This window comes from Stenella coeruleoalba (genome assembly GCF_951394435.1).
Source record: "Stenella coeruleoalba genome assembly, chromosome: 1".
Taxonomy (NCBI): Eukaryota; Metazoa; Chordata; class Mammalia; order Artiodactyla; family Delphinidae; genus Stenella; species Stenella coeruleoalba.
Genome location: NC_137169.1, coordinates 139,028,184 through 139,055,685, shown reverse-complemented (window position 1 = coordinate 139,055,685; position 27,502 = coordinate 139,028,184). Strand labels below are relative to the sequence as shown.

At 40.3% G+C, this 27,502-nt stretch overlaps 1 protein-coding gene across 4 annotated transcripts in view; it reads left to right on the top strand.

Moving 5' to 3' along the window:
* ESRRG (estrogen related receptor gamma) overlaps window positions 1-27,502 on the top strand; it is a 588,258-nt gene that overhangs the window by 126,916 nt on the left and 433,840 nt on the right. For 2 of the 4 annotated variants that reach the window (XM_079934775.1, XM_079934776.1), the window contains exon 2: window positions 20,314-20,405. The exons of 1 other annotated variant lie outside the window; for it this stretch is intronic. The gene's annotated coding sequence lies outside the window, so the exon portion shown is untranslated. Of the gene's footprint in view, window positions 1-19,693; window positions 20,406-27,502 lie in introns of those variants that run through there. One more of the 4 variants, XM_079934774.1, reaches the window with a different exon arrangement.

Sequence of the window (27,502 nt, the reverse complement as noted above, 5' to 3'; positions counted from 1 at the left end):
CTTACATTTTGTTAGTGGGAGATAAATAATGAACTATAGAGAGGAAGGAAGGGAGGGAGGGAGGGAGGGATGGAGGGAGCAGAGAGGAAAGAAGGAAGGAAGGGGAAGAAAGGAAGAAACAGGAAGATGAAAGAAAAAAGGCAAAAGAAGGAAGGAAAGGGAGCAAAGTGAGTAAAAAATAAGTTTAAAAATAATCATATATATATGATTATTGTATATGATTCATATATGTATATATATGAATTCTACTCAGCCATGAAAAGGAATGAAATAATGCCATTTGCAGCAACATGGATGGACCTAGAGATTATCATACTAACTAAAGAAAGTCAGAAAGACAAATATCATATAATTATCACTTTGTGTGGAATCTGAAATATGATACAAATGAATTTATTTACAAAACAGAAACAGACTCACAGACATAGAAAACAAACCTATGGTTACCAAAGGGGAAAAGGAGGGATAGGGATAAATTAAGAGTATGGGATTAGCAGATACACACTACCGAAAGAGATAAACAACAAGGTCCTACTGTATAGCACAGGGAACTATATTCAAAATCTTGTAATAAATTTTAATGTAAAGGAATATGAAAAAAATACATATATATATATATATATATATATAACTTAATCACTTTGCTGTACACCAGAAACTAACACAACATTGTACATTATACTTCAATGAAAAAATCACATCTTAATGCTAAATATTATGGAAAAAATAAAACTAGATACAGAGAATAGAGAACACTGGACATGTGGTTACTTTTTTAGTGGGAATATTCCAGAAGTTACTAAAAGAAGTGAGAAATTGGGCAGGCGGGTATCTGCGACAAGAAACTTCCCACGGAGGGAACAGCAAGGATGCTCTGAGATGGTCCTCAGTTGTTCAAGAACACAGGAGTCCGCAGTGGCTGGAGCAGAGGGAGGGTGACAGGAGGTCACAGGGTTCCTTGAGGGCAGACTGTGTTGCACCTTAGTGGGTGTTGTTAAGATCGTAGCTTTACAAAATGAGCTGACATACTGTTGAATTCTGAGCAGAGGAGTGACAAGATGTGACTTAGTTTTAAAAGATCACTTTAAGAGTGAGCAAAAGACTTGAATGGACATATCCAACCATAGACAAAGGGTCAACAAGCACACAAGAATTTGTTCAAAACCATTAGTTATCAGAGAAAGGTGAGTTAACACCACAGTGAGATACCACTTTATACCCACTAGGATGGCTAAAACTAAAATAAACAACAAAAACAACAAACCCAATGGACAAGGATGCACTGCTTAGAAGTATGCAGAGCAACCTGACCTCTTATCCATTGCTGGTGAGTGTGTGAAATAGAACAATCCCTTTGGGAAACTGGCAGTTTCTATGAAATTCAAAATTTCTATCCTGTGACCCAGTAATTCCACACCCAGGTATTTACCCAAGAACAATGAAAACATGGGTCCAGAAAAAGTTTGTACAGAGTGTTTGTGGCATCTTTATTCATAATGGCTAAAAACTGGAAACAACTGTAAATGTCCATCAACAAATAATGAATCAGTTATGGTATATTTATACAGTGGAATACTAGTCATCAATAAAATAACATGAACGACTAATACACTCAACAGCATGGATGAATGTCATAAATCTAATACTGTGCAAAAGGAAACCAGGTGCAAAAAATAGTGTGTAGCATCCATATGTTTTGGTCATAATAACGTCTGAAACAGGCAAAACTAAGCTTTGGTAATAGAAATCAGAAATTTAGTTGCCTTTATTTGGAAAGGAATCGACTAGAAAGGGACATAAGGGAAATTTTCTGGGGTGATGGAAATAATCTCTACCTTGATTGAGATGGTTTTAGGGATGTATACATTTGTTATAATTCATCGGTTCATACTCTTAAAATCTGTTCATTTCATTAGAGGTAGTAATTAGTAGCAGTACTTTAATTAAAAAAAATTAGTATCGGGCTTCCCTGGTGGCGCAGTGGTTGAGAGTCCGCCTGCCGATGCAGAGGACGCGGGTTCGTGCCCCGGTCCGGGAAGATCCCACATGCCGCGGAGCGGCTGGGCCTGTGAGCCATGGCCACTGAGCCTGCACGTCTGGAGCCTGTGCTCCGCAACGGGAGAGGCCACAACACTGAGAGGCCCGCGTACCGCAAAAAAACAAACAAAAAAAAAAAAAATTAATATCACTCTGACTTCTCTGTAGAGAGTAGATTGAAGAGGGCAAGTGTGAAAATAGGAAGACCAGTCAGGGTGCCACTGCAGTGGTCCTGGAGAATGATGGTAGTGGTGTGGGTCAGGGCAGTAAGGATGGGGTGAGGATAACTTGCCAGCCTCTGGATATATTGGTTTGGCCAAAACGTTCGTTTGGGTTTTCCCGTAACATCTTACGAACTAACCCAGTCTTTTGAAGGAAGAACCAAGTGGATTTCGTGAGCAGTGTTAGCGAAAGAAAGAATCAAGATGTCTCTAAAGTTTTTGGTCTGAACAACCAGAAGATGGAAAGTACTGGGGACGTATAGATTTAGTAGGGTAAGGGTAATCAGTACCCATTTTGGAAATGTTACTTTTGAGATACATAATAGACATCCAAATGAATTGTCTAGGAAGTAGGAAGATGGATCAGTGAGTCTGAAGTTCAGAGGAAACATCTTGGCTAACGTCATACATTTGTGATTTGTCAGCATATGTACAGTATTTAAAATTATAGAGGCCAACTGTGGCCACTTAAGGAGTGAGTGCAGAAGAGAAAAGAGGTCCAAGGAGTTAACTTCTGTAACAATTAGGGGATGAGAAAATTAGGAATAATCAACAGAGGAGTCTCTGAGGAAGTAACCATTGAGGAAGAGAGCAAAAAGAAACAGGTATCCCCAAAGTTCAGCAAAGAAAAATAAGAATGTAACCGAGCCTTTCCACTTCTAGGTTCTTTGGAATGACTTTTTTTTTAATTAATTAATTTATTTTTGGCTGCGTTGGGTCTTCGTTGCTGCATGTGGGCTTTTTCTAGTTGTGGTGAGCGGGGGCTACTCTTCGTTGGGGTGTGCGGGCTTCTCACTGCGGTGGCTTCTCCTGTTGCGAAGCACAAGCTCCAGGTGTGCGGGCTTCAGTAGTTGTGGCTGGCGGGCTCTAGAGTGCAGGCTCGGTAGTTGTGACGCACGGGCTTAGTTGCTCCATGGCATGTGGGATCTTCCCGGACCAGGGGTTGAACCCGTGTCCCCTGCATTGGCAGGTGGATTCTTAACCACTGCACCACCAGGGAGGTCCCTCTTTAGAATGACTTTTATCTATTGCTCAGTACTTTGGGCATCACAGTGATATGGTTCTTTTCATAATCTGTCTTCATAATCTTGTACTCTTTATCACCTTTAGGGTTGAAAGTATAATTTTAAGATTATTGTAGAATACTAGGGTTTCATCTGGTTTTTTTGTTTGTTTATTTTGGGTTTTTTTTTTTTCTATTTAAAATTTTGGTTTTGTTTATTCCTTTTTTTTTTTTTTTTTTTTTTTGCGGTACGCAGGCCTCTCACTGTTGTGGCCTCCCCCGTTGCGGAGCACAGGCTCTGGACATGCAGGCTCAGTGGCCATGGCTCACGGGCCCAGCCGCTCCACGGCATGTGGGATCTTCCCGGACCGGGGCACGAACGCGCATCCCCTGCATTGGCAGGCGGACTCTCAACCACTGCGCCACCTGGGAAGCCCTGTTTATTCCTTGATTGAACACTTTGGACAGATAAGTGATTGGCATGAGTGACACGGGAATTGTTCACACCCACATCTATTAGCTTTCAAAATTTTATGATTCCTTCTGCAAGACTTGGCCATTTCTATTGTCTGTAACTGCGTTGTCAAGCGTGTGACAGGCCAGCTTCTATGTACACAGTGGCTTTATTTCCAGAGCAACACCACTGGGCAAGCTTTTTTGAAGGCATTTTAAGAGATTCAGATTTAAGTTAGAACCAACTCCATGTGCTATTGCCAATGCGAATAATTCCAATGAGGCGACAATCGGAGGAACAGCTAACTTCACACATGCTCAGGCAGGATCACTCCTGAGATGTCATAACTTACTCCTCTGCCTGTCAGCTGGCAAGTACCTGAATTGAGAAAACACAGCTTGGCTTTTAACACGAACCACACCCACTTATAGATGACACCCTTGATATTCTGCAGCGTACATTAGCTATACATATTTAGAACCTGGTTAGATAGTCAGAACATTGTTCACCTGGTGGAATGCTCAAGCCATGATCATTGGCTCATTTTATATAAGGTCCCCTTATTTCCACATGCCTTGATCAAGTAATTAGGAACTTCTGAGTGCATTATATTGGAAATTGCACAATACATTCTGCCCTTGTTTACTTAGAACAGGCCAAGATTCACTGCTGTTAAATTAAGCAGCGAGAAGTAGAATAACAATTGAATGTCCAGAGTACAGAATGAAGCAAACTGAGCTTGGCTTTGATGGCCCCAATGCAGGCATAAGGATTTTTTTATTGGGTGTCTTCACAGAACTTTCCTGAACACTGCCTCCTGCAATGTATGACTACTTCTTCAATGGAGAGGAGCTGTATGGAGGTTTTTAATAACTCAGTTATTGCTTATGGCATCATTTATCCATGTTGCCTTGTAATTAAAAAGATTAGCGATGGACTTGCATTAAAAGTCCATTATCTCATAATTTTAGAAAAATGTCCAGAGATGAGATATTACAATGCAGTCTTACAAGCTAAAGAACCAAATGACAATTAATTGATATTTAGAGATAATTTCTCTTTCCTTGAACAATTAAAAAATAGAATTGGGCAGACTCTATAGAGAATCCGAAGTAATGGTAGTAAAATCTAGTGTCTTGGCTATTTTTCATTTTGTGGAGGCTTTTTATTTGTTTATTTATTTATTTTTGGCTGTGCTGGGTCTTCATTTCTGTGCGAGGGCTTTCTCCAGTTGCGGAGAGCGGGGGCCACTCTTCATCGCGGTACGCGGGCCTCTCAGTGTTGCGGCCTCTCTTGTTGTGGAGCGCAAGCTCCAGACGTGCAGGCTCAGTAGTTGTGGCTCATGGGCGCAGCTACTCCGCGGCATGTGGGATCTTCCCAGACCAGGGCTCGAACCCGTGTCCCCTGCATTAGCAGGCAGATTCTCAACCACTGCACCACCAGGGAAGCCCTGTGGGGGCTTTTTAATGTTTTCCTTCTTACTAGTGTTATGAGTTTTTCCCCACTGCCCCTCAAATTGATAAATAATTAATGATGGACCATATTATTGCTTTTAGTATTTATAATTTTATCTGTCAAAATGGCATGGCTTTATTCATTTATCTAAACATTTTTAAATATGAGATGAAAGGATATTTGAGCCACATTTTATATTATTTCAAAATAACTTTGGCCATCTTTCTACTTTACAAGTGGAGCCTTTGCCGGGACAGCTCCTAGATTTATGATGACATCACATCCTCTCAGAGACGACATTATTATGTCACTGAACCTCAAGTGGGGAGGTCAGCATTTATGGGCCTGGAAGACCAGGGTTCAGTTCAGAGAGAGAGCGCAGGGCTGAAAGTAAAGATGGAGAAGTCAGGGCAGAGGGGCAAGCAAAGAAGAAAGAGAGGAGCTAGCGAATCCTGAAATATGGTCATTGACGTGAGCAGAAATTTCACCCTCAGCATTTTCATATTGTGCTTTGGGAAATGAAAAAAAAATTAATGAAGGAAAAAAAAAAGCCAGCAAGCCTTTAAAACTTTCCTCTATTTCATTATTAAGAAAAGCTTCAGAAAACAGAGGGGTTACATAAATGAGAGCAGGTGCGGTCGTGCAGAGGTAACTATTCAGCATATGTAAGTGCAGTTGGAAAATCACTGTCTTGCAGAGAATCCTCGAAATTGGTCCCTAATGGCCTTAGTTTTTGTCATATGGTCTTGTTTTAAGGCTAAAATTGCATTGCCATGCCTTTAGAGTGCACGAGATATGTGGATAATTATTACGTGTGCTGAATACCTTTCGGCAAGGAAGAGCCAGGACATCCCTGGTCACTGGAGCTACCATTTCTCCCGGCTGTCAGAAAAGCTCTAAGCGGCCAGTTCATCGCCATATTTATGTGGAAGAGAAATGGAAATGTGCCTCTCTGGTTGGGTGTGCACACGCCCACATACATGCACATATGCAGATTGTGGACAAAGCAGAGGGCCGGGATGTGTGTGATTGTGAGGCCACGTTCAGAGAAGCAGTAGCGTTCATGGAAATGAGGCGTATGAAAACAAAATGGTGAGTTCTGTAGAAAATGGATGACTCTTGGTGGTGTCCGTGTGCTAGGAGCTGGCACCAAAGCCGTGCCAGGAATGATTTGGGGGCTCAGTTTGAAATGGTGCAGGAAGTTTAAAGTTACTGATGTTAGGAGCTGTCAAGTGAGCAAGAAATATTTACGGAAGACCAATGATTTTAGATACACTAAAAGAAAAATACCTTCCCTTCGTTCATGTGTACTTTTTAAACTAATGTGGCTCTTTTGCATGCTCTCACGGTTCTCTCAGAAGCTAGGTATGATGATAGTAACTAAAATCCCAGCTGTCCTTGCCGCTGAGAATAAATTTCATGGCTGTTTAACAGTTGCCACCATCACCCCTTCTGGCGAGGCCATCAGGGGAGGGTGCCCTGGGCGGGTGGTGAGAACGAATCCAGTGTTTCGTCCTATCTGAGTGGGTGAGATTCAGGACTGCACTAAGATCCCCAGTCCACGAGCACACAACTCACTCACCACGGGGGTATTTATTATGGATCCTGGCCTTGGGAGGCGATGGCTTCCACTTTCCATGCAGCCCTTTGCAATAGAGGGGCAACTAACTATGAGGGCCGCTCTCTCTTCCATACTGAGCCTTGAACTTTGGGGCTAAAAGGGAGGGGAGAAACAAATCACAATTTGCTGAAGAGCTCAGAGGAAATCTCATGTGAGAGCAGACATGGGTTTGACAGGACAAGGTTCTGAGTTGGGAAGTTTTCTGATTGTGGTCTACAGTTTGCCACTCTAAGCCCACTGAGCGTGCATATGTGGAGGGGATGATGCAAGTTGGTAGATCACGTAATTAGCCAATCACCTCAGTTGACCTGCTGATGGTATTTTGGTTGTTTTGATGCAGGATGTATATATTGTAGGGTAAGGAGTAGTCAGAACCTTAAGAATGGAGGTTTCTTTGTAACTGAAAGAAAAAGAAGGGAAATAATAGCACAGAATCTATTCTATGTACAATAATAATACACCTATATATACATATGTATAATTCATTCCTGTGCAAAAACATTTAATTGAAAGGATCAGAGAACCTGGAACAAGTATTTTAGCATATTTAATACCAGTTTTTATTTTCAGTGTGTATATAGTGTTACATGGCATCACGATACCCTTCATTATGCTATGCCACATGGTAATTAAATCTGGGATTCTAGGGCAATAAGACATGAGAGTCACACTATTTTGGTGCTGTTCGTAACTTCCATTTCTACTGAAAAACGCTAAATTAGTAGCATTTTATGATTCCTGATTTAGCTCTTTTAATAAGAAAGGGAAGCTAAAAACAGTCCGACCAAGCAGCTGAAGTCTTATCACAAGCCGGTAAGATCAATAAGCTAAAAAAGGATGAAAAGTTTTTGAGTGACAGCTTAAAAATGGAAAATTTAAATATATATCGCTGCCTTCTGCTCCATTGTGTGATGCATAAAGCCCATTTTGGCAGTACATTTTTAAGCAGTCAAGAAAGTGATTTATCAGTGTCACTGGATTTGTGTTTATGTTCCATGCTGTAAACTATGCTTATAGCAATATATCTGTATTAAGGCATTAATACTAGGAGTGCTACCTAAGCTTACCATTACTAATATTGTTCAAAGCATAGTTTATTGGGCTATAAATAGTTACATCAGTATTGACACTTGCTGCATTATCTAAGTGCCTGGATAACTGTGTCTGATGCTTATATACTGTCAGCATGTTGCTGCTGACAGTATATAAAACATAAATAGTGACCACGAGTGCTATTTCATGGCTACGGTTGGTGTTCCTACCTGCTTTGGTCTGCAGAGAAGGAGTCCTATGCGTGCAGAAACGTAGCTAGATTCTCCCAGGGTTTATTAGAGGGATGTGATGAGAGGAAAACCACATCTTGATTTTAAACATTCTTCTTTCATCTGACCACTCATTTTATGTCACAAATAAGAATACATAATCATGGTCCACAGTAAGGGAAGGATAGTTAGCAAATCAGGAGTTGAGTTTTGGTTTAACTTCTACACCCAAGCTACGTCTTTACCTTGATACAAAACTGGTTGCTATGGGTTCATTCATTTAACAAGTTTTAGTTGAAGGTTGACTACTGTCTTAGTCTGTTGGGCTGCTATCACAAAATACCGTACATTGGGTGGCTTATAAATAAGAGAAGTTTATTTCTCACGGTTCTGGGGGATGGGGAGTCCAAGATCTTGGCTCAGGAGTCCAAAATCATGGCTCCAGCAGATCCAGGTCCACGTCTTAGACGGCTGTCTTTTTACAGTAACCTCACGTGGAGGAAGGGGCAAAGGAGTGCTCTGGCCTCTTGTAAGGGTACTAATCCCATCTTGGGGGGGCATGTGTCCACTCTCATAATCTAATCACCTCCCAAAGGCCAAACACCATCACATTGGGTGTTAGGATTCAACATATAATTTTCAGGGGGAGACAGACATTCAGTCTGTAGCAACTACTATACAGTGGACACTGTTGCCATAGAAAGTATATGTGCTAAGTTTGATTCCTTTTGTTAAAAATCAAGACAATATTTCAAGTCTCTTTGTATTTGACTATACACATTCTCCTTTATTAAAGGCTGTAAACAATGAAAACACTCTTTTTTTCCCCCTAATTTCAAAGTTTATTGACAGCTTTTGTTTGGGTTCCAGAGTAGAGATAAATACACAGAAGAATCTGGAACATATTAGTTTGATTCATGCTGTCCTGATAATAGGGAGGTGACAGACGATCCGATTTCTGAGATCATTTAGACATCCCTGATTTAGTCTGTTTCTTTTTTTATTGCTAGTTTTATGAACAAATGGTTATCAAGAGTTGAGAAAATGGAGAAAAGAAATCATACTGCATATTCTCATCTAAAATATCAGTTGGTTCTTTTTGCTTGTTTGTTTTGGGAAAATGCTCTTTCTTAAGGGTGGTCTTCAGGAAACAAAAAATGGTAATGTAAGTCATGAATATGCTAATTTAGCTAGGTATTCCTCACTTTACTTTGCAAAGGCTAATTGCATACATTAAATTAAGGTTTGAGTTCATTAGGATTGGAAGAGAATAGCCATAGCTAGTAATTTATGCCTTCATTCATTCAGCATCCTTTTATTGAGCACTAGCTATGAGCCAAAAACTGTGTGGCTCTTTGGAGAATAAATGATAAATGATGCACATTCCTTATCCTAAAGACACAGTCAAATGATGTTGCCTTTTGCTAAATTAATCCAAGGAAATTATGGAAAAGGTTTTTTCCCTTAACTAATAAAAGACAGGAATTAAATGCATGGAATGATAATGAAATGATAATGATCAAACCCATTTTTGTTAGTTTGTAATTTCTTGCTAGTTCTTGCTAGTTGTTGTAGAATATGATAGAAGCAAGTTCACTGAAATGCTAAGATATTCAGGTACTTCTCCCGCCCCTTTCACCTCAGATATCTTATTTCTTGGAACTGATTGGATGGTGACAAGAAGGATGCCAGTTTGGGTAACCCATAAAGGATAGACAGCTCGTGAGTGATGTAAGATACTAATTCTAGGTGTGATAACGATGCCAAACATCATTAATCTTATTAAGAATGAAAATAAGCAAGCATTGACTTATCTTGTCCAGAGTAGACGGGGAGCTAGAAGAAGGGGATTTTCTCATCCAAAATACAAGAAATATATGCTCACCTTTTCAAAGCCATTAAAGTTTGTGCCTTGAGGACACTTTTCATTCTCCCTTAAGGAACTTTTAATATTATTGGATTTATTTTGTGGTAAATAAACCTGCATCCTTTGCACGTTTGCCAGTATTGGCTATGTGGTTAATGCAGAGGAAGCAAAGAATAGGGCAGCCGCCAAGGAAGTTTCCTTGCTCTCCTTTCACCCACTTCAGGAAGGAGGGAGCTAGAGGAGGATGTGGCTGGTGAAACAGCTCAGCTCCAGAAGCCGGTAGAAAACAGGGAGCACCTTAAAATCCTAGAGCTTCAAGATGGTTAAAGATGTTGGGAAGTCAGGGTGCTCTGGTCTTTTCTGGTTGGTCCACTGCCAGCATCCAGCAGCGCTGAGCCCGGGATAGATATCTTCTTCCCCCAGAGTCTGCCAGAGTTCCATAAAGAGCTCAGAGCATCGGAAGCGTATGTTATGTTTCTTAGGTCCTAAATACATCCTTGTAAAAGTGCATAGGACAACGGTGGAGTGAAGCCTAATAGTCCAGGGATCTGTGAAATCCAGGGGTTTCTCGTCAATTCCTCATTGCCTCCTTTGTTAGCTGAAATAACAAGCTTTGGTCTAAGAAGCAGCTAAAAACCTTATACAAAGAGCTTGTAAACAAACACCCACTTGAACCATCTGGTCTTGTAACACATACAAGTGATTAAGCTTCAGAGCTATGATTGTTAACTTTTTTTAAAACACTAACTTTTTTAAAACACAGCAATTCCAAACACCCCCAATAGACTCCTTATACAAGCTTACAGGGAGGAAAACCTGAGCTGCTTTATATAGTAAATAATATGGGGAAATTAAAACAATTTTTTTTAATTTCCCTACTTTCCTCCCTCCCTCCCTCCTTTTCTGTCTTCATCATGAGCATTAGAGAAAGAGAAAACCTTAAGGTACAAACATATGGACTAAAAATACACTTATAGTTCCACTAAGCCTACATGGTCACCGACTTAGAATGGCCCCTTCTCTTTAGCTTAATTATTATTTTTACCCTTGATAGAGACAGAAACTTGCATGCTTGAGTGTATGTGTGTGCATGTGCACACAAGGGGGTGTCTTAGTTCCTTCTAGAATACATTAAGCGATCTGGACTATTTGCAAATAATGAATTCATACTTTTTGTTCCTAATGAGTGAAGAAAGTCAGGTCAGGGGGAAATGAAATATGTTAAGAGCTCTCATTTTAATTGTATAATATCGACACTGTCTTTATAGTTAATTTCCTTGACAAGGCGTAGGGCATATGGATTGAATTCTTCATATATTTCTAACGTGGAAATGATTCTAAATTGGAACATTTCATTTACGTGACATCACTAAAGGGAAAAAGAATAAGCCGCACACGGCACCACAAGCACGTGGAAATAACCCAAGTTTCTAGCCGTTGACTGTTGAAATGAACAACACATAGAACCCAAAACTCTTAAGTGAAATAAAAACTCTAAGTGAGAAATCAATATTATATTAGGACTCCTATTTCTGTCTTCTCCATCTTGACCAGTCCTCCTGCCTAGATTTATCACATCAGCTGGGGGGAAGAAAGACAATGGTTGTAAGAAGAGTTGGAAGAGGGTTTAGTTAACAGTGATGGTGACTGGTGAAGCAAACAAACCCTCAAATATTAAGTAGTTCAAATAGAAGAAAAATTCATTGTTCTCTCACATTTAAAGTTCACAGTGGGTATTCCTGCTGGGGGTGAGTTTCTTTCTGGTGGGGATTTGAAGGTTGAGCTCCTTCTATACTCTTGCTGTCTGACTTCAGTGGATGGCATCCAGGGTTGTCCGTAGCATCCGCAAAAGCCCCCAGAAAGGGAAATACTGTGGAAAATATTGGTGGGCGTGGTTTCCAGCCAAGTGTGGAGAGGCTTCTGTCACTTCTAGTCTCTTCCCATGAGGGAAACTCAATCACATGACCATACCTACCTGCAAAGGTGGCTGGGGAATATGGTCTAGCCTTGTGCCAAGGAACAAGAGGTGGTGAACTTCTGGCTAGCCTCCCCCAAAAGAGAGAAAGAGAAAAAAAAAAAAAGATGGGTGTTGACACAAGACACTCTATAGTACCTTTTATTTGCATAGAAGAAAACAATAAATTAAATCCTTTTTCAGTGATGTGCTGATAAACTCTCTCTCTGTTGTACCTATACATATATCCGTGCTTTTTTAGATTCCTTTCCCATATAGGTTTATAGGTTATTACAGAATATTGAGTAGAGTTTCCCATGCTATACAGCATGTCCTTGTTGATTATCTATTTTATGTATAGTTGTGTGTATATGTTCATCCCAAACTCCTAAGTTATCCCTCCCTGACCAGCTTTCCCCTTTGGTAACCATATGTTTAAAAAACACCTGAGTTGTACATTTGCTGATTTCCTTGGTGTAGATACTCCCACTGTGGGTGATTTCAAGCTACCAATGTGAAGTCACTCAACGTGGATTTAGAAGACAGGTACAGACTGCTCTAGCAAGCTGGAGCAAGGCAGTCTAGCAGGGCATTTTACTAATGAATTCTGAGAAAACACATCAGAGGCAGCCCATTTGTGGGAAGGAAGTGAGTGTGCATTTTCCCTTTCGTATTTGACACAAGGAAAGATTCACTTCAGAACGGATTTATCATCGAAAAAAACATCAATGTGATGATGTATTCCTATCAAGAACAGATGGGGTTGTACCATTTTTGAGTTCGAGAAAAATAGCACCAAGGGCACATGGAATCCAGGCTGAGCATCTGTACTCAATCCTGGGTCGCTCTCAGGTAAAATTGAAAGCTTCTAGAACAACTTTCCAAGGAGTGGACCAAGACATCAGATGCCACTTCTGGAATTTCATGTGATCGTTCCCGTAGTTGTTTTCCAAAAAGAGGGAACGATTTTGGACATGGAATGGATAGTGGTGATGACACAAAAGAGATGCCAAGGCTGTTTTCTTTGGTTTCTGTCTGTAACTCAGGTTGGATGGTGGTGTCATTCCTTGTGAGAGAAGCAAAGGACTGGTACGAGCTGGTTTGTGTTTCAAGAAAACAACTTTGAAAATTAAATGGATGCTCAGCTCTCAGTCGGCTAATTAATTAGGATTGTTATTAACAGACCAGTGGCTGTATATCCTTCTGAAATTTTTGGTTTCTGCTTGTCTACTTTTACTGTCCAAAGAATCAGGCCATATAATGATCAGTTTGATTCTGTCTTGCCATTCGGCTTTATCCATGCAGGTGTGGTGCCCTTGAATCAAAGGCCAGTGGCCCAGATGGAGGATCAAGACAATGTAATGTACTAGGCTTCAGCCCAGTGGTTTTTGCTAAGTGTATGTCTGTTTTCAAGTGTTAAAGTCTTTCAAGTGTTAAAGATACAGCATCTCTTGAACTGATGGTGTAGTCTGAATCTATACTGTAAAGGCTCAGGGTTTCCTGTTTGATACTTATTGCTTTGTTTAATTGGGAAGGTTTATAAAGACATCACTAAGGGCTTCCCTGGTGGCGCAGTGGTTGAGAGTCTGCCTGCCGATGCAGGGGGCGCAGGTTCGTGCCCCGGTCCGGGAGGATCCCACATGCCGCGGAGCGGCTGGGCCCGTGAGCCATGGCCGCTGAGCCTGCGCGACCGGAGCCTGTGCTCTGCAACGGGAGAGGCCACAGCAGTGAGAGGCCCGCGTACCGCAAAAAAAAGACATCACTAAGAGTCCAGTCTCCATACTTTTTATTTGGAACACAAGCTCAGGCAGATCAAAACCTAAAAACAAGTTAAATCTGTGATTTATTGGTTTTAGTTGGTTACTGGTTTATTTGAGGTCAGTCACTATTTTTGGAAAGTACTAAAACTGATAATGACAGACTTAGGTATTGAGGTTTCTCTAAAAGCTAATCCAGTCACTTAGTAAATAATGAGCCCTTACAGGGAACAGCTCTCCTCCTCTCATATTTTTTAATGATGGTGAGAAGTGAGCTCCTCTGAAACTAACTTTCCCCATGCCAATCTACCCTATTGAATTTTTCTCTTAACTGTAGTCTGCCAAAACACAGGACTAGGGCTTGGCACACCGGTTTTGATCAGACCAACCATCAGAATCATAATGTCCTAAGTACAAAGCTCACTAATTGAATTTCATTAGCTGGACTGAAATATAGCAGCCAAGACAGAGAACACCGTTGGCTGCTTTTTATGAGGTCCGGAGTCTAAAGTCATTTTTTAAATGTGAGTGATGCAATTTCTTGTATCTTTCATTTAAAATGCTGCTTGGTAGACAGTGTTTCAGATTAGTGTATTTGTAATTTAAATGAAGACAATACATCAAGCTGAATCTGAAAAGGAAGGAGAAGTTTAGGAAATGATTCATCCCCCTTTTTGTGATCTACTGTAGAAAATAATAAATAAATAGGTAAGGAGAGGGGGGGAAAATGGTTTGTGGATTTTGGAGACAAAATTGAACTATTTCTAAAAGGAGTCCGTCCCAATAGCTAAATCTTTGTTTTCTTCAAGCAGACTAATACATTCTGCCTAATTCATTTTTTATTTTCTCTCGGGGTCTGCTTGCAGATTTGCCTTAACAAAGGAGGCATCACATTACATCTTTTAATAATTGATGGCTCTCAGTCAGAGCCAGCTTGAAGGAAATTCTGAAAATAGGTACTGATTGAGCAAATGCCTTCTTTCTCCCCCCATCTCCCTCTTCAGCACGCCCCTCTCATCTTTTCCATCCCCTTTTGTTTCTTTGCCTCTGTCTTGATGGGTAGAGGACGATGATATCATTTGGGCTTAGGTTTTACCTACTGCATGGTCTCTCTTGTTTATTTCATGCTATGTATTTTATTAAAGACAGGGGGAGCTGTTAATTATAAGCCAAGCGATGTATGAAAGGCTCTTAATTACTCTTCAGAAATGTTATGGCATACCCCCAGAGACAGTTTGTTGGGAATGTAAGACATTGGACTTGGGGCTTGTACTTCTAAATTCAGAGTGTGCCGTCTCCAAGGGTCAGATTACCCCGGAAGCTGGGTCCGCTGTGGCGTTGCCCAATTCCAGCTCTTCCTGTGGGTTCAAATACTGTGAGCTGATCTGTGTTTTCCCCCCCCAGAGAGAGAAGGGCATGTCCACCTTACCTCACTCCTGGGGTCATTAGCAATTGTCTATGACTCGGAAAAGCCTTTATGACTTTCAGACAGCTGTGGTCTGTAGAACCTTAGACTGGTCCACAGTGAACCTGGCTTCCTGTCCTGAAGTTACCTGTCCTTCCAGGGCCTCATTTTCCTCACTGGTGACATGAGGACTTTGGAGTGGACCATCTTCTAGATCTCTGCCAGCAATGGCGTTCTTGCATCCTCCAGGGAAAGGGGTGATAAACTCAGGGGAAGTTGCCCTCCATTGTATTTTGACTGTGTTAACGGTACTCCGAGTTTGAGTGAATGGACCGTGTGTTCCCTGACATTTCATCTTCCACTTTCCTTCCATTATTTTTCTTTTCTCTTAGCTTTTCACATTTCTTCTCTTCTGCTACTAATCCTTATTCCTTTCCCTTTCTGACTTTCCATGTTTCTAGGGTTAAAGTGGAAGAAAAATGATCAGCAATGTGCTAAAATCCAGGATCTTGGTCAATTATTTTAAAAATATTATGTCCTTCTTACAGAAGAGCTTTCTCCTTCAGAAATTGCATCAGAAGATAGCCAGTATTAATGAACTTGTGAAAACTAACTGTAGAGTAACAACCATGGGGACATCTAACTCTGGAATTCTAAGTTGGAGTTCAGTTTAACTGGGGGAAAGCCTTACCTTGTATCCATCACTGAAAAAGCTGTATCTATTACATTGCTGGAGTATTATCCATTTTCAAAACTATATCAGTCTCTGACCTACTCTTCCTTTCAAGGGTCATTTTTAAATACCATGTTAATTATATTGTTCCTTGTTTCTCTTTTATTATAGCAAGCTTGGTTGTATGTGTGTGTGTGTGTGTGTGTGTGTGTGTGTGTGTGTGTGTGTGTGTGTGTGTGTGTTGGGGAGTGGGGTAGGGTTTGAAGTCATCTTTGCCCCAAATCTTCCCATTAACCAGTAACTTGTTTGTATATCCTATGCCTGCCCAGGATAATCTTTTCTGATTGCTTTTCTAAAAATCTTGAAAAAAATCTTCAAATAATCAAACTTATTTAGAACCACATGAACAAACCTATGGCAGGGAATCTAGAAAGCTTAGGAATTTCTTCTGTTTATCATCTACTATCTGACTGTGCACTAAAGTCATATTCAGTTGGATCAGTGGAACCATTTTTGTTCCCCCTTTTAAAAATCTTTTGCCATCCATTTACGTTTTAGCAGTGTATGATGCACAGGCTTTGGTATCTGTAAGTAGGTTACAGGTGACTCCTCCTAGTAAGACATACTCCTGAGGTTTTGGAATTGAAAATGTGCTTTTCATCAAGGATAGCCAAGCTGTTAATCGTTGGGTTCCACTGTAGCGCCACCATGATTCTTGAACATTATGTGCTAAATGGCTTCTCTTTTTAATGGAATATCCATTCCTAGTTCTTGGGACCTGAAGAACAGATCTCTGTCCCTCTGAAGGTAGAGAGGTAATTCCCCATCTTCTAAGGAGGTGACTGCAACAACCCAGAGGCTGGTAGGGATGGGGGTGGTACCAGTCCTCTTGCCTTGGCATCAGTGACTTTGTGAGTAGAGAAACTGGTAACTTGGTTCTCTGGATTCCCTTTAAAAATATACTCTGGATTAGGGAAAAAATCCAGATGCTTCCTTCCCCAACCGTATACTATGCAACCGTGGTAGGGTGGCACTATTCACACATTATAATGCGAGTGAAAGATGCCCAGTGAAGTTCTGCAAAGCAAAATCTATGTGAGTGTATCTGGTAGTTTTCCATCCTGGAATGAATTAATTTTTTGTCAGTTCATATGTCCAATCTCAATAATGAATTGGGTATAGGCAGCTCCTAGTTTATAAAACAGCAGTGTCCTAGTGTACATTTTAAAACTGGTTGGTTGTAATTCAGACTATTTGCAAACAAGAAAAAAGAAATGCGATACATGGTAGTGAGTTTCTAGATTACCGGAAAAATTCTCAGTCATGCTGTAACTCAACTTCTAAAGGTCTGCAACAGTCTTGCTTTCTATTCTTTAGTACATTATCTACTATATTGAAGAAGAAATCTTCCACCTGGGTTGGTTGTCACCATTTAAAATGAAATTGATCTGGGGAGGTGTATATTGCATTTTGTAGTAAGAGGATACCGTTGAGGTAATAGGAGCAAATCCCACATACCCTTCTCATGCCCATCTGTCTTCCCTCACTCCCAGTCCCTGGGTGGTACAGAGCCTGAAATGGAATGGGCGTGAGGGGTTTATGGCAAAAATATGCAGAAACTGGGGCGGGAGAAGAGTAGTCAAAGAGCTAAGTTCTAACTCCTCCTTTACCCCTTCCTCCTGAGAACTCCCAAATAGCAAGACCCCAATTGCCCGTGGACAACTAGCTCATGTCCCTTTGGGCTCCAGATTTTTCCGTCAGGAATTCTAGAAGCACTAGGCAAACATCTTTTCTCTTCTTGCAACAACTCCTAAAGGTTTTGTGCATGTCTAAAAGGGAGGTGAGTGGCGGGACTTCCCTGGTGGCGCAGTGGTTAAAAATCCACCTGCCAGTGCAGGGGGCATGGGTTCGAGCCCTGGTCTGGGAAGATCCCACATGCTGCGGAGCAACTAAGCCTGTGCGCCACAACTACTGAGTCCGCGTGCCACAACTACTGAAGCCTGTGCACCACAACTACCGAAGCCCATGCGCCACAGCAAGAGAAGCCATCGCTATGAGAAGCCTGCACACCGCAGCAAAGAGTAGCCCCCACTTACCTCAACTAGAGAAAGCCCGTGTGCAAAAACAAAGACCCAGCACAGCTAAAAATAAATAAATAAATAAATTTATTTTTAGAAAAAGGGAGTTGAGTGGCTAAGGTAGTAATTCTTCCTCCCCAAGACTTTGAGAGCAGGGTCCCACTGCCCCCTGACCTGAGCTGCCCCTGCAGGTGTGGGAGGTCACAGTAAGATGATCCTGAGTTGAATGCCTCTGCTCAGAGATGAGTGCTATACGTGAGGTCAGAGGAGAACCTGTTCCCAAAGCTGTTACTAACAGTGTGAATGTTAGTTTGAATTTTCATTGATTTCAGAGGTGGGCTTTGACCAGCTATGTATTTTAAATGTTAACTTGAAATCACAGCCACATCAGTCATGACCATTGGCGTGATTACCTGGACAGTAACTTATTATCTGATGAAATCAGCACCTGAAGGATTTTTGTTGCTTCAGATCCTTCTTTTGTACTTCTGGAGTCCTAAGGTTTCTTAAAAAAAAAGTAGCAACCTAAATTAGTTTCCCTCAGGCATCTTACCCTGTAGTGTCACTTGGGTGGGTTCTTTCCTAATGCTTCATTATACTTATACAAATTGCAGGTTTTTAATAAGGCCTCCTATGTTCACAGTCCTAGAAAATAAATAGAGTTGGAGTCTCACATTCGAGTCATCTTGCCTTCTTTTTCATTTATGAGTATACCAAATACACCTATTTTTATTTGCAGAGCATCTTCCTTTTTTTGGGGGGGGGGCGTTCTTTTTTTATTGAAGTATAGTTAATTTCTAATGTTGTGTTAGTTTCACGTGTACGGCAGTGATTCAATTATATACGTGTATCCTTTTTCAGATTATTTTCTGTTAAAGGTTATTACAAGATATTGAGTATAGTTCCCTGTGCTATACAGTAGGTCCTTGTTGTTTATCGATTTCATATATAGTAGTGTGTATCTGTTCATCCCAAACTCCTAATTTATCACCCTCTCCACTGATCCCTTTGGTAACCATAAATTTGTTTTCTATATCTGTGAGTCTATTTCTGTTTTGTAAATAAATTCATTTCTATCATATTTTTTTAGATTCCACGTATATGTGATATCATATGATATTTGTCTTGCTCTGTTAGCATCTTCCTTTCTTGATTCTAGACCCTATCAAATTCCAGTCTGTACTGGAATCCTCCTTGGTCTCTGGGCTTAGTTGATCTTCAGCTCTCCCTCTATGCAAGAACTTTAAAAATGATCCCTTTATTTTCTCGTACTCTAATAGTTTATCTTGAGCATGAAAGCAAATGATCAAAGTTTGATTCCAATTGCTTCTTGTGGTCTTAGGGTATTAAGGCGAAGTTGAAATTGAAACCTCAGTCTTGTTTAATTGTCAAGCATTTTACTTTTAACTTCATTCTTTAAAGAAAAGGGAAAAAGCTGTGGGTTTGAAGGGTGTCTTGAGTGAATACGATTTAGAGCCCCTCTGAGAATCTTCTAATCACAATACAGGCATCTCTTTGAAGTGTTCACTCCCCAAAGTCTATGGTTACCACATTCGTGCCTCAAGGGGTGTGATGGAAATGGCCAGGTGCCATCAGATTAATGAGTTTTCCCACAATTTTTTACCGAACAAACTGCATGAGAGTATGCACCAAACAAATTGTTAGGGCCTTTCAGTGATCTGTTGGCCACAACTGTTTTTTTTTTTTCCCTTCTCCCTTCCCTAGGCTGCAAGTCTGGCACAGAATTCCCCTGGATATCCCAGGGATCACTGTGTTGCTCTGAACAGTTTTCTTTTACATAAGGATAAAGATGTGAGAGGTATTAAGTTAAATCATATGGAATTGCCATTTTTGTAAAATATTGGCAGTTTCCTGAGGTTCAGTCTAATAGTTTTCCTCTGATAAACATTCTACCAAAAACAGCATTTTGAAAAAAAAAAAAGCATATTTGGTGAAAATCCAGTGTGGGCTTATTTAAAACCGAAGCTTTGAGTTTTTCCAATCAGGAAACTTGTCCTCTACCTGCTTCCTTTTTATCTGTTTTTGAGGATCGGAGAAATAAGAAACAAACCCCTCTGATTTGAAGAAACTCGAATATTTTGAGACCAGAGTGAAATAAGTAAAGTCCCTTGATCCCTGTGATAGAAGAATTTTTTTTTCTGTAAGTTATAAATGGGTGTTATAATGGAAAATGCTTTCAAACCTTAACCAGAGCATGCACTATAAATAAGAGAGGAGCGGAAGATTAATAAATCTGATAAAGCTGAGAAGGAAGAAAACTTAAAATAAGTAATGAGGACTGTCCCTTAGCGGGAACGTTAATACAGCCCTGAGTATATATATAGGAAAATCAAAGACTTGCAGAAGGCAGCGCAGACTAAGTCGTAGCTATTAATGCGTACTTAACTCTCTTGCCTGGGAGATTTTATTCAATTCAGCAGCGAAGAAAATTGACCTCACTTTTTGTTGTTTTTTTTTTTTTCCTTTTTTGGGTTGGATCCTTGCTCACGTCACACAAATGAATAGAGCTGACAATTTACTGGTTCATCAGTGAAACAATATTACATTATGAAGATGTAAGGAAAAAATCCTACGCTAACGTTGTTGCAGTTTGAAAGGTAAGCCGTTCCCTATAAGATTAGGAGACATTCATGTTCCTTTAACACTTACAGAATATAATGCCATGTGTTATATGCTAAAGAGTTAAGTGGCCTCTTGACATCTTTGACTGTCCCTGTGGTCCTGGCAAGGATTTCGTTAGTATGTGAAGAGGCTCCCATGTTTCCCTCAATTCTGTCTTTTAAAATGCAAAAACATCATTTTGAAGCTTTTCACATATTTTATTTTATGGGATATTCTGACAATGGGACTTTATGGAGTGTGTGTTGCAATGATCATGTGATTCTTTCTGAAAAGTTTTTACTCTTGTTTCTATTAATTCCCTGTATTGGCCACTAAGCCATGGTTGTCAGGGTCAGACTGTTTCTTAATTCTTGTCTTTTGGTGATGCACAAGAAGTAAAATATTGTTGTTCTTTCCGTCTTGTCCCGTACTTAGGATAGGAAACCGTCTCTTCAGTTCTACCTTCCGTGAGCTTACTAAAAGTTCTCGGCGTGCTGTCAGTTACCAATTGGGTGCCTGTGGTCCTTTCCAAATATATCTAAATGTTAAGTCTCCTTCACTCCGTTTTTGAAGGAAAGTCACCTAGTGCCTACTTTTCTAGGCTATCATCAATTACTTAATTGGTCTCCTAAACCCAGGTCCTCCCCTTGGATGTGTGAACTTCTTGGTAATGATTGTCATATGAGTATCACACTATGGAGGGGTTCTTAAATTGGAAAGTCTGTGCTTCCATCAGACTTCCAAACAGGTTCACATCTCAGGAAAGGAGGCAAACCACTGCCCTGCATGGTTAGCTCCTCCAAGGCAGATCGGTGAGTCATCCGTTACCCTCTTCCCCCATCTGCTGCAGTACCAGAGGCAGAGCAAGGGTGCAGGAAATCATGCTCTCCGTCCTGCCTGGTATTGAACCCTCTGGAGTCAGTCGGACTTTCTGAACGGCATTCAGCAGATCCCTGCTTCCACGTGGAAAAAGGCAGTTCAGAATTGAATTACCTTTTTCATGACACCCAAGTTGCTTCGCTTGCAGACTGTGAATCATTTAGGCAATGGGAGAGTACTTTTCCATGTGCCAAGTGGGTTGAAATGAGTCTGTTGTTTTCTCTGCTCCTTCAGGTCCAATGACCATGTAATGGAGTTCTGGCCCCAGATCATTCAGTGACATGATTCTGGGCTGTCACCTGTTGCTTTGTGTGACATTGGTTTAGTTTTAATTATTGGTGATACTTCAGTTTGTGCTGCTTCAAAACTGCAGGTGTGCCCTGCTTTAAGAAAACTGGAAACTGCCTCAGATGCATGCTTACAATGGATGCCTTTGAGTGAAGGGGCGAGTGTTTGCACTCTAAAAATAGGTTGGCTTTATAAAATAATTTATCACAAGATTCCTTTAAATAACTAGCTCTCTTAGAGCATTTAAAATATGATTTGATTTGAAAAAATCGATGTCCGCTCACTCAATTTTTCAACAACGCGCACCTGCTTTGTAACGCGAGGCAGGAGAAGGGGAAAAATCAAGCAACAAGGAATGAGGGGCTTAAGTGAGCTGAGGAGGAATTAATTTTAATTTAGAGAAGAATTTGCTTTTCTAGAGTTTCCCAGGGAAAACACCTTCACCTTTATCACCTCCAAAGTACATAAGAGAGAAAAAAAAAAGAGAGAAAAAAAAAAGCAGGTCAATTTGAGTTTGGAAAAAATAAATCTACTTTTTCAACGGGTCGCGTTCTGCATTATGCATGTGTGTAGAAGTGAGGTTTGCTTTGATCCTGACTATTAAAAGTTTATTTTTAAACTCAGGCCGGGCAGGAATCCAGCGATGCTCTTTCCCCCCATAGTACATCCTGGTTTCAGGTCCCTAGCCTGGCGGAATGCAGCTAAGCAGCAGGAAATAGTTGAAAAGTGTGGAGACTTGATGGGTGCTGAGCGCTTTTTTTTTTCTTCCCTTCTTCCCCTCCATTTTTGAAATTCAAATTGAATGCAATTTTCAGCTCATTTGAGCCAGAATATACTGTGGCTGAGCTTCAGTGGCTCTTAAATTCAAACTCACAGGAGAAAACAGATATCATCTGTCACAGAGGGTGGGAGAGAGGACAGTCCTGCATCTTATTCATGGGAGACGCAGCTCTAGTAACTAATTCAAACCCTTCTGACTAATCGACTCATCATTCACCAGCAAACTTATCAACTAATCAATGAAACCTTGAAGACACCCGTCTTATGAGGTCTGGGAGCAGTTTCCCCCTCTCTGTAAAGAAGGTAATTGTTCAAGTCTATTTTTGTATCGTTGGGATTTTAATACCTTTTTTGCAAACTGAGACAGAAGATTATGGCAATCTTTTCTGCTGCCCTTCCTGACTCTTTTTATTGTTTCCATCTTTAATGTCTTTGTCAATGTTATTTATTTATGACTGAGAATTAGCAGAAAGCTTACTGCTGGCCAAGTGTGGCCAAAATTTTGTTTTTTTTCTTTACTAAACAGACTGCCTGAAAAATATTCTTCTTTCTTGGGGCAAATGTTTAAGTACCAATTAAAAGAGAAAGATCCACTTACTTACAGGGTGGCTGTTTCAGGATGTCTCGAGAATGCCTCTCGGGAAACTTCTGCCACTGGGTGTGTGCCCAGGGAATCCAAATGGATTGGGACACAGGATAATCTGACATCTCTCCTCTGATTTCGGAAAGGATATGATAAAGCAATTCTGGTTCCGAAATGTAGCTTTTATGCTTAACCACTGGTGCTTATCTTTGACTGTTTTAGTGTTAGCTAAAATTTCCATGGGAACACGAAGGCCATGAGCTTTCTCTTGCTTTTGTTGTTGTTGAGGTTCATGAGAGACAAATTAATTATGATGCTATTTCAAAGTAAGTAGGAGTAAAACAATTAGATCTCTAAACACTATCATTTCTAATGAAGTTAGTTAGTTCTAATTAATTAGCCCTCAAACTTGGAGTTTAAAAATGTTTTACAGTTAAGTGTATGATCAGGCCACATATATTTATACTCACACCTGCGTGCAAGCACATATGTGTGTATGTGTGTTTTACATGTCCCCAAGGAATTTCCAGTCATTTTTACATTAATAAAGGCATCAACCACTTTACCCTGTTAGTAGCAATGTGCTTATGCTTTAGGTTTCTGATAGAAGGCATTTATTTCTCTTCCTTTATAAGAAAGAAGATCCTGAATTTTTAACCTGTTTTCTCCCTATTATACCCTAATATAACTACCAGGACTATACTGTTATTTCTTTCTATAAGAAACCGAAAACCTACCTTGACAGGGAATCCAAATTTTTAGATAGCTATTAAATTAGTTAATAGAATTTGTTTTTCTCCTAAAATAGCTGATCTCTTCAATTTACAAGTATTATAATTACTGAGTACTTACTATGTGCCAGACATTCATTGGGCTCAGATTTGCAAATATAAGATGGTAGCTCTCTAGCCTAAGTGAGGTAAGACGTTGGAGATGGAATTTCAGCCTCCATTGGCTGGGAGAAGAGGCGTGTAAAGGTACCCAGGTTCTCAAATGAGTCTCAAATATGCGGTCCCCTCCTTTTCCTCGGTTGATAATCACTCGCATAAAACAAATACGATCTAATTTGGAGGTGGGAGAAAGGATGATACTCAAAATAGTCAGTGGAAAAGATAATAAAGTATGTACAGTGTTCCTTAAAAATGTTTATGGCATTGGGCAAGGGAAGGACCAGAGGGGTGCTGTCCTCCTGCACTGTAGGATGGGTAGCCCAGGGGTCAGTGGAAGAAGCAAGGAGGACCAGTTCAGGAGGGACGCAAAGGTGGAGTCAAAGGGAGGACGCTTGAGGGAGGGAGCTCTTTGGTGTGCAGGAGCCTGCCCATCCCAAGACAACTGAGCGTTACATTTCTAGGAATTTTGTGAGCCAGTTTTTCATGAAATATTGTGAAAAATTAAATTATATAAACTTACAGTAAAGCAATTATCTTAAAAATAAAAGTAATAAATACTCAGTACTTACCGCTGGGGATGGGGCTAAAGAACTGGGACGTGTTGAGTGGAAAAAAATGTCAGAAGGTTGGGTTACATAAGGAGAATGGTTTCATCTCCATGGAGAGCAGGGCATTAAACTAGCCAAATGGTTTGTGGGTGATTTAGAAATCATTGGGAGCTATTGACTAGTTTTAATACTTTTTATTATTATTATAGCATATGTTCACTCTGGCATATTTGGAAAATAGAATAATAGCTTACATTTCTATAATGCTTTCTATGTGCCCCACACTTTTTCAGTGCTTTAAATATAATAAATCATGAAATCCTGGAAATAGCCTTATAAAGTAGTTGCTATTGTCCCATTTTAAAGAAGGGGGAATTGAGGTACAGAGATGGTCAGAAGTTTGGCTAAATACAGGAGCTTTGATTTGAGGGCAGATGCTGCCATCTTGGAGTTTGCTTTGCTGTACTGCTACTTGATGGAGCAAACGACTGTACCAGCATATCTCTGCCGCCTGGAGCATCTCTGAGAAACGACCAAGAGTGGGATCATTTAGGAGGGAGACGGGAACTCTTTTCGTTGTAGACAGCTAGGATTTGAGCTGTAGGGAATCTGAGGCATGAGGCTCCCTTAGCAAATCAGCCTGGAAAAGGAGTGATACCCGAGCCAGAGACAGACAGCCCTTGTGTGTGGTCGTGAGAAAAGGTTGGTCATTACAGGGATGAAGCATAGAAAGTAGAGCCTTAACGAAAACTAAACTTCAGGAAGAAAAACAAGAAAAAGAGGCAGTGAATGAGAGAATGAACACGTAGAAAGGGAGGGGGTGGATGAGAGGCATAAAGGACAGTGTCATGAAGATAAGGAAGGAGCATTTGGGGAGGAAGTAGTGAATTAACAGTGCCAAGGGCTTCAGTGAGATTTTATAATGGTGACCATATAATTTATTGTGAAAATTGAATCGCTTTGTGAGTGAAGGGGGGAGGAGTACTACTGATAATCGGACCGGAGACAGAGATAACCAGCAAACAGTGACGTATGGTCAGGCTAGGCTTTCAGATACACAAAACTGGCAGATTTCTAAGAGTTCATGATGGTCGAGAAAGGATTCTCTGTAACCAGCATTTACTGAGCGTCTACGATGAGGACTGCTAAGGGCTGAGGATAAAGAGACATATGGCAAAGTTAAAAAGTAGTTTGTGGAGGGAAAAAGACAGAAGCATAATCCATGCCTACCCAGTAGTCACTCTTCACAGTTTATTAATAGCTTTTTCTACGAATTCCAATGTTTATAGAGATACTGATCTAACTAGTTTCGTTTTCAACGAAAAAATGCAGCCATGCCACATACAGGTCTTCTGTTTACTTGTTAACATATGTACTCTTTTCACGAGTATGTATTTAGTACCCCTTAGATGGCCATATCATAACACATATCATAACATATATGACCATTCCCTTAGTGATACACATTTAACCCTTCTACCTTTTTCTGTTTCCAGTAATGCTATGTAATTTTTTTATTCTTGTGTTTTTATTCCTGTAGAATAGATATCTAAATTAGGATTGCTGAGCCAAAGTGTATCTACCTTCTCAATTGTATAAGAAACTGTCAGTGGATCATTAAAAAGTTACATAAATGATATATATACAACTTATACAATGTTATAAACCACTATAAACATTGTATAAATGAACACATCTACCGGCATTGTATGACTATCCATTTCCTGGTTAGCCATGGTTCTATCAGACTTTCAAACTTTTTGCCAATTTACTATTGGGAAAAGTGGTGTCTTAGAGTTATTTCAACTTGCATTTAAAAAATTATGAATGAAGTCAAGCATCTGTTATGATTTTTATTGGTCATTTGTATCTTTTTTAGTGAATTTGCATGTTCATATTCTCTTGGCAATTATTTCTATTGAAATCGTCATCATTTTCCTTCTTTGTTGTCTCTGCTTGCACACTAAGAATATTAACCCCTCTTCTCTTAAATGTGTCACAAAAGTCTTTCCCTGTTTTATTTTACCTTTTTATTTTGCTTTTGATACTCTTTCATCTAGGAGAAGTAGTCAAGTATGTTTATTTTGATTTTCTTGTAGCTTCATCTAGCTTAGATTGGATCCTTCTCCAAAAGAAAGAAAAGCAATATTTATTTTATTCTAAATCTTTTATACATTTTTCAGTGTGATTCTGGAGCCCTGTGCTCATAGACTAGTTGAAAAGATGGCTGCAGAGAATGGGTATTTCCATGTCATTCAGTTGGTGCTCTGGGCGATGCCCAAGTGTCATGGGGCCCCAGAGGTGGGCTCTTAGGACATTGGGCGGAGGGGGAGGAGAGGTGTGGCTGGGCTTCCCGAGGGGTTGATATCTAAGCTGAACCCTTAAGGCTGAGGCAGCAGGGGTGGGAGTGTTTCCAGCTGAGGGAAATGACAAGCCAAAGAGACTCGAAAACTTTGAAAAGTCAGGAGGCTTTACAGAGCAGGGAAAGAGAGGCCCCGTGGTTTCTCAGAGTGGGTCAAGGGAAAGCATTTTCAATATGAGGGGGGAAGTGTTTTCCTGAATTCTTTAAAATTTCCACAAAGCACAGTTATTACTTTCATGAGAAAAAGGAATTTTAAGCTGAAGGAAAGGAAACTCTAAGAGTGGGATTAAACAAACTAAATAATAAATCAATACAGATAAGAAGCCCCTCCCCCCAAAAGTATGAGGGATGGGACAAAGGGAGAGAAGGATCCTTGTTTGAAGTTTAAAAATATCGTACATGTCCTCGTTGATCTCTTTATGCCTTACTTTGGGACCAGCTGGTGACAGGTACCTCCTAACTGAACTTGGCCTCCAACCTCTCAACTTTCAAGCCTCACTGCGGGCCACTCTAGAATACGATCCTCTTATCTGTAATGAGGTCCTTCCTGACTAACTGGGCAGTTGAAATCTCCGCAGCATTATCCCATACACACTTCTAGTTCTATCACACCATTGTGTTCTTCCGACCTTCACTTTAAAAAGTATAACTGCGTTCACAATATATACAAATATCAAATCATTATGTTGTACACCTGGAACTAATATAATGTAATGTTCTATTATCAAAGATATCTCAAAAAAAAAAAGCATAACTACTTGTG